General features: G+C 39.9%; 1 protein-coding gene across 2 annotated transcripts in view; it reads left to right on the forward strand.

Annotated features, from left to right (window-relative positions):
- The window catches only part of LOC137295511 (nuclear receptor subfamily 1 group D member 2-like), an 87,712-nt gene that overhangs the window by 53,054 nt on the left and 21,465 nt on the right, over positions 1-13,193 (forward strand). The window lies entirely within an intron of this gene.

The following is a 13,193-nucleotide window of genomic DNA, read 5'->3' on the forward strand; positions in this document are numbered from 1 at the left end:
GCTGATATATATTGCTTCAGCAACAAGCTATAGTGGTTGTGTAGCTGGCAGCTGTAGCTTGAAGCCCTTGTTGTTGGCCTGTGATTTGCCTGGTCCAGGCCCAAACAACCCAGTCACCTGACAAACAGGCCCAAACTCAGGAATCTGAAGGTTGCTGTGACTCAAAGGTTGCAGGACAAATGATCAGATAGGTCAAACACCATCTGTGGAAACTTACCCTAATAAGCTGAACTCAACTTTGCTTTTAAAAACCAGCATTGTACAAGTCAACATATCTGTGTTAAACTATATAAGTGTATTGTTACATTTTGGATGAGTGAAACTTATATAATTCTAGCCCTGCAGAGGAGATGAAGACAAAGCAATTTGACTGATGAAACACAGAACACACACCCCCCCCCCCCCCACACCATGATCTTAGTGAAGTGAGAGATGACCACAAGTGTGCTTGTATGAGGAGGTGTTTGGATGAAGTGAGAGATGACCACAAGTGTGCTTGTATGAGGAGGTGTTTGGATTCAGGGAGAATATGTTTTGACACACAAGTCCAAGGTTATTAAGGAGAGTAATTATCACTGCCTAGCCAATGTTCAAGAGCAGCTTGACCTAACTAGACAGCTAAGGGACTTGCTTGTTGACCTTATCTCCAGCAAAACATGGCAGTCACATGGCAAATTGTTCAACTGATATTGTTGGGTTTTTTTTAGGATATTTCCATGCACTTTAATGAAGGGTTGTAGTTTCCAACTTGAATGCAACACGTCAATCTATTCAGTCAGGTCAGGATATATTTGTGATAGGATGTACATGTAATTGTGAGTTGGCATGCGACTAGTCTTTTACTTCAACTGTGTCAAGATGTATTTGTGCATCGACATGCAAGTGTCTTGCTCTGTGGGAGAGGTATAGGACAGTAACATAGCTGAGTGCTCTTCATTGTGTCACAAGTATTACCAGGAAGTGAAAAAAAGTGAATGTTTTAAAATAGTTGAAAATGTGAAGGCCTTGCTTCTTCTGCTGCTATTTATACTCCCCCTGAATTAAACCCACAGACAATGGAGTTGTCACATATCTGCATGATACTGGCTCTGGGATGAGGCATATTCAAACCTACATTGCCTAGTTTAGATCTCTCTGATGAAATTTTCAGATACCACTTTCAGACTGAAATAGCTTCTGGTATTGTGACTTCTATTTATCAATAAGCAATAATCATTTCAGAAATTATGTTTTTGTGAGAACGATGTACTGAATTCAGATATTTTTTATCATGTAATGTGGGGGATATAGTCGTCTCGTCTGTCTGTCAGTCCGTAATCATTTTGTTCCCGAAGCAATAAAAAACTGTTCAATATTTTTAGACCAAAATTGATAGATATGATAATCTGAACCTATGGTCTTGTGCCCTTTTTCGCTATTTACAGATTTTTGGCATTTTTTGTTTTGGTTTTTTTTTTTTTCATGGAAGATTTTGGTGATGGTCTAATGGTGGGGTGGGCTTTCCGGAGCAGAACTCAAAAAACGTTCAGTATTTTTCTGCAACACTTGGTAGATATACCAGTCAGAACCTAATGTGGTGCCTTTTGCTATTTACAGGTTTTTATGATTTATTATTTTCTTGGTTTGCATGGAAATGTTTTGGACTAAGTCTCAAAAGTCAGAGGTGTCTTTCGTTTCCGCAACATAACTCAAAAACTTCTTAATATCTGTCAGTAATACTTGGCAGATATGTGTGGCAGATCCCAGAGTGGTGCCTTTTGCTATTTACAGGATTTTCTAATTGATTATTTTCTTGGTTTCCATGGAAACGTTTTGTCTCAAAATGGAGGGAGGGACTTCGTTTCTGGAGCAGAACTCAAAACCGTCTTAATGTCTTTCTGAAAAAATTGGCAAATATGTGAGGCAGAACTTATGTCTTTTGCTATTTACAGATTTTTGTTATTTATCATTTTCCCATTTTGCATGGAAGCAATTTGGACCTAGTCCGCATAGTGATATCTTGATATCTTTCAACCGAACTTGCCAGCTATGTGAGGCAGACCCTAAAGTGGTGCCTTTTGCTATTTGCAGATTTTTGTGATTTATCATTTTCCCAGTTTCCATGGAAACAATATTGACTTAATCTCAAAATGGATTGGATGGGCTTCATTTCCGTAGCACAACTCGAAAACCATTTCATTTCTTTCAACAGATATTGGCAGATATATGAGACAGATCTTGAAGTGGTGCCTTTTGCTGTTTACAGATATATGGCATTTTATATTTTTCATGATTTCCCTGGAAACGATTCAAACTTAGTGTTTAATAAACAATAAGTAGCTGCCAGATGGTTTGTCCTGTGGGGGACTGGGGGGATATGTCATCTTCTGATCATCTCTTCTCTTTTTCTGGAATTTCAATTTCACACTTGAGGTGACAATTCGACCTTGCTCCATAGCTTCAGTATGGGCATTGAAATAACTTCAGTAATTCATTGTTTGACTGGATCAGCCTCTCAGTGAGATACATGTGAGCCCTTGAATGAAAATGTCAAGACACTGAATGTCAAGAGCATGGAGCCAGGGGCTTGGAGCCTGAGAATTGAAACTGAGCATGGAAACAGAACATGGAACCAGAGCATGGGGACAACACATGGAGCCAGGATATGGAGCTAGAGCAAGGAATCAGGCGTTGAGCCAGTGTAAGGAGCTAGGACATGGAGACAAACCATGGAGCCAGGACATGGAACCAGAGCATGTGGACAGGACATGGAACCAGAGCATGTGGACAGAACAGGGAACCAGAGCTTGGGGGCAGGACATGGAACCAGAGCATGTGGACAGGACAGGGAACCAGAGCATTGGGGCAGGACATGAAACCAGAGCATGGGGGCAGGACATGGAACCAGAGCATGTGGACAGGACATGGAACCAGAACATGGAGACAGGACATGGGGACACAGCATACAGGGCATAGAGCACGAGTATGGAACCAGGACATGGAGCCAGAGCATTTGAGACAGGACATGGAGCCAGCGCATGGGCACGGGACATGGAGCCAGAGCATGGAGCCAGAGCATGGAGCCAAAGTACTTGTAACATCATCAACTCATCAAAACAAATCCAGAAAACTAACCCATGATAAATTTTCAGCATGGGTATCTTCTTGAGGTACAGTGTGAAAATTTTATTCCATGTAGCCTTATGACCTGTAATTTTGACATGCCTTTTGTGGACACTATCTCCCTAAATGTTCCGATATTCTTTCATCTGGGCTGTGTGGAGGTTCTGATGTTGGCTATAGCGACTCCAGGCTCCTTGAGAGCATGTTGAGGTATTAACAAGGTGCCAGTAACAACTGATGACCTCACTCCCACACTGTCCTCTGTGACTACGCACATGGTTTAATAGGTTGCCTGATCGTCATGAGGATGAAAGGTGATGGAGATGGGGATGGTTTGTAAAACATTGTGTTGTCAACTCACTAGATCCTCATGTTTTGCTGCAGATCAGACCAGTATATGTACATTTTCAGCAGGAGACAAAAATTGAAAACAATATATTGATCAAATCCAATACCTCTACAGTTTCATTAGAAGACAACAAGTGAAAACAATGTATTGAGCAAATCCAATACCTCTACAGTTTCATCAGAAGACAACAAGTGAAAACAATGTATTGAGCAAGTCCAATACCTCTACAGTTTCATTAGAAGACAACAAGTGAAAACAATGTATTGAGCAAATCCAATACCTCAACAGTTTCATTAGAGGACAACAAGTGAAAACAATGTATTGAGTAAATCCAACACCTCTACAGTTTCATTAGAAGACAACAAGTGAAAACAATGTATTGAGCAAATCCAATACCTCTACAGTTTCATTAGAAGACAACAAGTGAAAACAATGTATTGAGCAAATCCAGTACCTCTACAGTTTCATTAGAAGACAACAAGTGAAAACAATGTATTGAGTAAATCCAGTACCTCTACAGTTTCATTATAGAAGACAACTAGTTAAAACAATATGAGTTTGAATTATCTTGACGCAGTGTGAATAATGACCTTGGTGCTTGATTGGTGATACACAATCAGTGAAATGAAAACATGATATGACTTTTTTGTAGTTGGTATTTCTCCCGTTGTAATTATCTTCCTTGTGGGGATTCCATGTTGGAATTGGTCCCCATCAAGTTCTGTTCCGTTGCAGAAGGACATTATATTGACCAACGGTCAGGCATGATTTGATCGTCATACCATGCCAGGTACAGTGATGTCCTGATATCAGCCACAGGATTGCCAGGTGAAGAATCATATGTATGCCAAAATTGTTGAAAGGGCATCAGCAGGCAGACAAACAGAATTATTACTGTGTCAAATTGGATCAAATAATGCCTGGGGCCCTCTGCCTGCAGTCAATAGTCTGCATGTGTTGCCAGACGATATCCCAGAGTCCTTTTATCTTTAAGTGAAGAACATGCTGTTGTTGGTGTCTTCATCTGCACTTATGAGGGGAAGTGATGTCATGGTCATGTGGCTGGAGTCATTTGGGTCATGTGTCATGGAATTGTCGTGGTTGGTGAAGGAAATGCTCGTTGTCAGTGGTCTTTTAACAGATTAACTTCAGTCATGTTAGTTGTCACTAATGTGTGTAACAGTGAACAGCATATACTGTATGGGTGGAAGGATCAGTCAGCGTCATTTTGTCATTAGCCATTATGAGGAAATGTCTCATGACTTCTTGCCATCTTGTCTGACCCCACATCAGTATGAGGTGTTGTAGTTCCTGGCTGTTGATGGGCAATGATGGTCATGTGGGTTTTTATAGTCCCTCACATAAATGTTGTTTTCGGATTAGCTGAGAACTGGTCTGTTATGTTCATTGTACGCCACCTATACGCCAGGATCTTTGACCTCATCCCAGCAACACCTCTGAGATTCCGAAATGGGTTTACCTCTAGGATGAATACATTATGGGGAGATGTTTGAACCACTGATGGCCAAGTAATTCTGCTTCCTTGTCACTGCTACTAATGGTGGGAAGCTGAATTCTGCTGCTGCTGCTGTTGCTGTTGCAGCATGGTTGTCTTAAGTGGTGTATATTTGTATCATCTGTAACAGACAGTAATGGTTCTCCCATCACTGACATCAGTCCCAGGGGAACTACACATGACCTTCCTGTGGAAACTTCTGGAGTCCCAGGGGAACTACACATGACCTACCTGTGGAAACTTCTGGAGTCTCAGGGGAACTACACATGACCTTCCTGTGGAAACTTCTGGAGTCTCAGGGGAACTACACATGACCTTCCTGTGGAAACTTCTGGCTTTCCATCTGACATCATGAAACAAGATGGAGACGATGTTGAGTTCAGGGCCATAAGAATTAATCACACTAGCAGCATGTGTCACTCACTCACTGACCAATTTTTTACCTATAGTTGGACACTGTCACTTTGGTTTCCTTCACACAGTTATACCTGAACATCACCTGGTATCACTCAGTCTCTTGGCGTGACTTGCCCACATTACTTCACATGATGACTGCCATTAAGGAGTACTCCTCAGGAAGGAGTTGATCTGTATGAACATTAATGATGTTTCAATGATGTAGTCATTAAGCCAGTGTCTCGGTGGACCTGAATCTAATGGATGCTACATACTGCATTCCATGAGTGTTAGAGGACATTCACCTCGTTGCAGTGATGCGTTGCACATAATTGTCACAGATGTTGGGGGGTGTTTGTGACAGATGGTGGAAAGCTGACATTATGTTCAGCCAGGCAGAAAATGTTTGTGTGTTGGAGCTTGTGTTCTTTGAAATCAGAGTTCATGCCAGGCTGTACCATTTTGAGCCATTCAAGGTTGGCTAAAGTAGTTACAGGTTGGGTAAAACATTTACTTGTCAGTCCAGGTTTAATTCCCACATTGGTTACGATTTGTGAAGACCACATACACCATATGATATCACCGTGGTATTTCTGAACTTACATTAACACTGACCATATATGAAGTGTTAGTACCAGTTGTTGATTGTGTCAAAAGAGTTATGAATGCTGATGAGGCATGGTGGGACAGTATTAATACTAATGAGGCATGGTGGGACAGTATTAATACTAATGAGGCATGATGCATACATTGATAATACAGAGTGTTTATGGTGTCCACAGTATTAAGTAATAACACACTGACTGCCTGTAACGGGTATACTCGTACTGTCCATTCTGGTTGAATTTGTCACTGCCAGTTATGGTGTAGCAACATCAGTGGTATTTTAAAGCAAGTTTCACATGTTGGCAAAGTAGACACAAGAAACAAGCCTCTCCTGGCATTCTTAGATACAGTGTGCCTAGTGACTCTTTGTCACCTCTAAGAGCAGTTAAGGCTGTTTGAAACTAACAATGTTGCCATGGCCTATTTGATATTACCTTCTTAAAAGAAAACCACACCTACAGTATGGTTCAAAATTATTGAGAATAGCTAAAGCATTTCATATTATTAAACGAGAACAAATCAGATAAAATTGAATGTATTGTGAAAGTGAACTGACCTTTTCATGTTGTGTAGGTAACAATTTGATATTTTATCAAGTCTCCTTGAGCTTCACGGCACAGTCTAAGACGGGTAGGCATACTTCCTATCAGAGAGGTTAGTGTCTCGTGAGTTATGCTGTCCCAGTATCGGACCACTTCTCTCTTCATGTCTTCAATTTTTGTCAACCCCTTTTGATTCACACATTCCTTCATCATCCCCCAAATGTTCTCAATGGGATTTAAGTCAGGACTATTTGCAGGAAATGGTAATGCTGTCACATTTTTCTCCTGAAACCACTGCTTGGCATGTTTTGCGGTGTGTTTAGGATCATTATCTTGCTGCAAAATCCAGTCATTTCCATAAAACACATGTGCACTTGGAAGGAGAAAATTATCTAATATGTTAGTGTAGCGTTGACTTGTCAGATTTCCCTCAAACACACACAGCGGGGTCGTTCCTAATAAGGATATCCCTCCCCATACATGAAACTTTGGGCTGTATTTAGGTCGTCGATACAACGGTGCTGACGCAGACTTTGTCCATATTTTCACATTATTGGGATATACCCATATTGAGCTTTCATCAGTAAAGATCACATTTTCCCAGTCAAAGTTTTCATGTGCCAAACACCACTCAACACGCCTGTCTTTATGTTCTTGTTTCATGAGAGGAGAAAGAATTCCAGTCTTTTTCTCCCATCTAAGATCAATCAAATTTCTTCTAACTGTAGATTTTGATACAACTGTTGATCCCCTTTCTATCATTTCATACCTGATATTGGAGATGCTTGCCCTTTGCTTTTTAGACGCTAAAATTCCCAGCCGGACGCGATCTGAGAAGTCCAATTTTCTGGGTCTCCCTGCTCCTTTCTGGTGCCCAAAATCCTTTCCCTCTTTAAAATTCTTCCTAATCCTATACACAGTAGAAAGAGGAGTTCCTGTTCTCTCTGCCAATGTATTTACATCATCAATTCCTTGATTACACAACTCAAAAGTCAACCTTCTTTTATCTTCAGCAGACATTGTTGACAGTGCTGAGGAAAATGACGTCTGCTACAAATTCAGGGGAGGTAACTCTAATTGTACTATACTCAGTAGGCCAAGATGAGTTACCTCCCTTATACCATTACTTAGTTTTAAGTATCAGTGAATCAGTTGAGGTGTTAGGATAGCTCAAAGTAAGAAGAAAAATTCTCAATAATTATGAACCAGACTATATATGATGGGTTTACACATTTTCAGACAAAAGTTGTAGTTTCAATGTGTTATGTGAAACTCCAGTGAACTTTCTGTTGTTTGTTGAGAAATGGCCTTTTGTTGTAGTTACATCCTTGTCCGCACCACATTGGACTTGTGGGTTTAACCTGAGTAGAAAACTTCTAGCATCTGAGTCACTTTAGGTTTCCATCCCATATTGAGCCGATTTGACAGGAATACTTTTAATAACAGAGTTTGACCAAATTCATTCTCTTTCTTTATATAATGACTGTTACCTGTAACTATGGCTGTTTATTGGAACAATAGCTGTTTATCAGTGTATGGAAGATGTTGATAGTTCCTACTCAACAACAGATAACTCCCAACAGAGTGGAGCATGTGTGTTTTGCCTGTAGGGTACAGTACCAGGCTGGCTGGCCTATATATAGACACTACACAGCGTCAGGCTCAGTCTTACATAACCAGAAATCGGTCAACAATTATCCTGCAAATGTATGTCGTTATACACTTTAGAAGGTTCCGTTGTATCATGAATAGCATCATGTGACACAGAATGGGTAAACCATCCCACGCTGTGTACCTTATCAGTGCTACTCTCCGATTGGCTGGAAACTGGGTGAGTGACCCCATGAGAGGTCACACATACACACATCAACAGACTTGTGTAACTTTTGTAAGCACACACAGTATGAAGTAAGTCAGTTCTTAATAACTTAAGGTTACCAGTTTACATGATTTTACTTACTAAACATTTAAATTATCTGAGTACGAGTTGTTTTATGTTTAGAACCGTTTGAGACTGACATGACAAGTACTGTCTTCTGATGTACTGCTACAGTATGTGCTTTTCCCAAGGGTCTCTATTTATCAGGAATTATACAAATAAATGTTGATTCTCAGTAAGTGGACTAACATGGTTGGGAGGGAGATGACAAATGAGGAACAGCAGCAGTATTGGTGAAGACACTTGAGGGATTTCAGGAATCATTGATCCTCGAGGTGCATGTCATGTGACTCCTACTGTTGTGCTGCAATATTTAGTGATATCCACATACGATGGAAGACCTTAGAAGTTTGTGCCATACTATTTTGACAATGCAAATGGGTTCAAGAAGCTCTTTTGTGATGACGAAGTGTTGTGACAGCTTGATGTGTGTATCTTAACATGAGTTTGTGACTTGTATCCTCGAAACATGGTAAGTGTGAAACTCTGTAAAGGCGTTTATGTAGTGAGATGTTCTAACTCAGACGGCAGCTGTGTGTATGCATTATTGACAGTAAGAATGGTGATGAAACTCCTACTTGGATGACTACTGCACGTATTGCCTGAACAATTGAAGAGACACGTCTTGGAAGGAAATGACGTTCCCACCAAATTCCTGAATCAAGGCATTCCACACATACACCGGAACTCATGTCAAGCTTACATCAATGACAACACTCTTCCAACGAAATCCATGAAGCTGTGGGTGGGGTCATTTAAGGGACTCAGGAGGGTTTCACTGTTGGGATTCAGGAGGATTTCTTGAGAGTGGTAATACGGCTACATTACCTGCATTCAAAATACCAGCTTGTCTGACCGTCCAGGACAGGTTATTTTCAACATGGACTGCCAGATTCTCAAGTTTTCCTCCCCAACTGTCAGGATAAAATTTAGACTGGTGTATGAAGATATTTATCATTGATATTATTTCAGGATTATAAATCATTATTAATGCACTAGTGAAAATAAATGATGAATTGCAGTTAGGTGATCAACTACGTCACTTGTCAAACATAAATTAATTGTGGGCATGTAAGTTTTTGTCAGGGCTAGCAAGTTTTGCTTCAAACCAGCCCTGAGGTCTGGCTGAATTTTTCATATCTTGATATCATACAACACACAGTGTCACAATGCACAAGTATATATAATAATATAATACATGTGTATTATTACACAACAACACACATGTATATATAACACAACATCAAATGTATGTATTACACAACAACACACATGTATATGTTATACAACACACACATGTATATATTACACAACACACATGTATATATTACACAACAACACACATGTGTATATAACACAACACATGTTTATATTACACAACACACATGTGTACATAACACAACACATGTTTATATTACACATCACACATGTGTATATAACACAACACATGTTTATATTACACAACACACATGTGTACATAACACAACACATGTTTATATTACACAACACACATGTATATATTACACAACAATACACATGTAAATATTACACAACGCAGACATTTACGACACATCACACTTAGGGACCGTCCACATTTTGCGGCTAGGTGGGGTGATGAGGATTTCTATGGAGTTGCATGTTCAGTGTGAATGACTCCACTATACTGAATGTACAGATGTCCCCCTGCCCCCCTTAAAATCATCACCACCCCAGCTTTTATTTATTATACAATGGTCTCTTATATTTATTACAGATTACACAGATATTTATTACACAACAGCACACATACATGTATAACACAACAACACATAAATTTATTACACAACACACTTATGTTTATTACACAGCAACACACATGTATATTACACAACAACACACATGTATGTATATATTACACAACAACACACACATATTTATTACACACAGGCAGAATGCCACATTTGAATTCAACTGTTTCAGTATTATGTAAAAAATTACATTTCATGTTTAGTTTTTGAGTTGAAAGTGATGTTTTCAAGTACTACCAGTTGACCGTTCACCTGAAAGGTGAGGTCACAAGGTGGGTGTATATGGTCCTATGAAGTTGGTGGAACTTGCTACAGCCAATCGGATACAGCCTGACCTGGTTCCTACCAATCATAATACAGTTATTTTCAGTACTGTGTGCTGATATCCTATACTGTATACTGTATGTGTGAAGATTGTCGTAGCTCTGCTCTGCTGATGTATCTGATGTCACAGACAGAGATAAAACACAGGGCCTTTTGTACAATCAACTTTCTTTGTCAATATCCTTATTTATCTCTGAGTGACATAACTGTGTTATGTTTGGTGGTGGTGTTCGTTTGTGCATGGTACCTCAATATAGAACAAACATTTTTTATAACAATTTTATTTTCATGTGTGTGTTACAAGAATCTGTACGGAAAATAAAAGAAGTTGTTATCCATAAAGTGTGTTCTGCAGTGTACTTCCCAACTTCTAAAATGCTACTTGAAGACGTTGCCTACTGTATCATTTCGCATTCTGTAGCCATTGGATATTTTCTGAGAAAAAAGAGAAACTGATCAGTTAGAAATGTTTCAGCAATTTCTATCTCCATTCTTCTACCTAGTTCAGTGTTAGGATAATGATCACTCAGTCATGAGAGTAAAGAGAACCAGCTCTACTGTCTGTATGTATTAAACTGTATTTATGCTACTTAGATGTACTTCCAAGATACGATGAAGCTACATTATTTGAGGTCCCAATCAGTAGCGATAGTCTGTCATACAGACCCGAAAGCAAATATGTCCAAGAAAGCCCACACAAGTCTAGAAAATGTGAAGAAAGTCTCAGGGTTCCATTTCATTATATTTTATGTTTGTAACTATAAGAAGTTTCTGTAAAATATGTTCATTTAAGAGACCACTTGTTATTCTAAAGTAGCAAGGACATAGGATGTTCAGTGATTTCACATATATTTTAGGCTACTTCCTGCCACACTTGCACTTAAATTCTTTGTGTAATTGTACCTTAAAATATTTTATACATCTACCAAGTGCACTGGGTGCAGTGGTCAGCCACAGCATGGGAAGCTGTCCGACAGCTGCAGATGATCAATAGCTGTGTAAGGTAATGTTAGGAAGTGTGGGGGCGGGCAGTCAGCCATCCTCAGTGGGTTTCCCTGTACTGAACTTCTCACACCAGGGTTAATGACCAGGCTGAGGGCAAGGTGTTCGGATTGTGGTGGGGAGTGTAGTGGAAGGGAAGTAACTCTTCATGGACGCAGGCAGTGATGGTGAAAAGAGTAAGCTCCCTTGGACCATTTATTTCCTTACTTGTAACCAATGCCTATTTTTTTGTGTTGGAAGCAAATCAGTATGGCTGTCAATGTTGTAGATCAAGGTTTGTTTCAAGGCAGATAAAAGCATTATGTGTTTACCAAAGTATCTTTAATGCAAACAACAGATGGAGGGTCTTTTGATTAGGTGAATAGTTGGTTTTCATTTTTACACGCCTGAGGTGAAATAAGGTGACATTTTCCAGCTAAAACTGTCCTATGTACGTATATATTCAAAACAAATTGAGGATTTCAGTTACAAAAGTAATTTATTCTACTTTTAAAGTTACTTTTGATGTAGCTTAAAACTCCATGTGTGATGAGTCATCTTATTACAAGTCATCTTGTAAAGCCATCAGTCATCTGCCGTTGGTTGGTTTGTTATAGCTACCCCATTGGCACAGATTCATTGAGAGATTCATTTAGTTATATCATGATTTGTCCAGGCTTGTGTAGCTCGAGATGCCACTCCAACTGTCAAGGCCAGAACAAATCCTGTTGTAACTAGATGGACCTCAAGTCGTGGCGGGGAAGCATACTTGTACCATGAGATTTTGGCGTTTAAAAGAAAGTGGCAGGAAAATGAGTGCAGCATATAACGTCATGAATACCACGTCAAACATGTCATCTTAGGTTGTTCATGTTTTCAATTCATCCATGGAGGATGTATAAACAGCTTTCATACCCAGCCGTGACAGTGTTAATGAGTGGAATGATGGTATTGATGATATTACACTTTCACAAGTTTGTGAGGCTATGGTGTTGAATATAAGGTCTGTGGACCCGACTTTCTTTGAACATTTATGAAGGGAATGCAAGCGGCCAGATTGACCTGAATGTTGGATTACTTTATCATCAATTCAACCCCTGAAGAAAATAGGCCTGATGACATTAGTAATCTTGTTTATCCACCTGCTTAAACTGAATGATTTGAGAAAATCATATCAGAAGACATATTTTGCCAACCATAGCTGATGCTGAAAGTAAGAACACTCAAAAAAAACATGAAGTGGGCGATGCATTTCGGCACATGAAAGGGGGTGGAGCAAGCATTATCCATTGAGAATCAGTGGGGCGAAACGATGTAGTAACTAGCATGGACGACATCAACATCTGATCCAGGATTCTCCAGTAACAAGAAGCATTTCTCATATGAAGTGTTGCCTGTGGTATCAGGCGGTCTTAGTGGAATGAAGTGTTGCCTGTGGTATTAGGGGGTCCTAGTGGTATGAAGTGTTGCCTGTGGTATCAGGCGGTCTTAGTGGTATGACGTGTTGCCTGTGGTATCAGGCGGTCTTAGTGGTATGAAGTGTTGCCTGTGGTATCAGGCGGTCTTAGTGGTATGACGTGTTGCCTGTGGTATTAGGGGGTCCTAGTGGTATGAAGTGTTGCCTGTGGTATTAGGGGGTCCTAGTGGTATG

The sequence above is a fragment of the Haliotis asinina genome, chromosome 9, assembly GCF_037392515.1.
Source record: "Haliotis asinina isolate JCU_RB_2024 chromosome 9, JCU_Hal_asi_v2, whole genome shotgun sequence".
In the NCBI taxonomy this organism is placed as follows: domain Eukaryota; kingdom Metazoa; phylum Mollusca; class Gastropoda; order Lepetellida; family Haliotidae; genus Haliotis; species Haliotis asinina.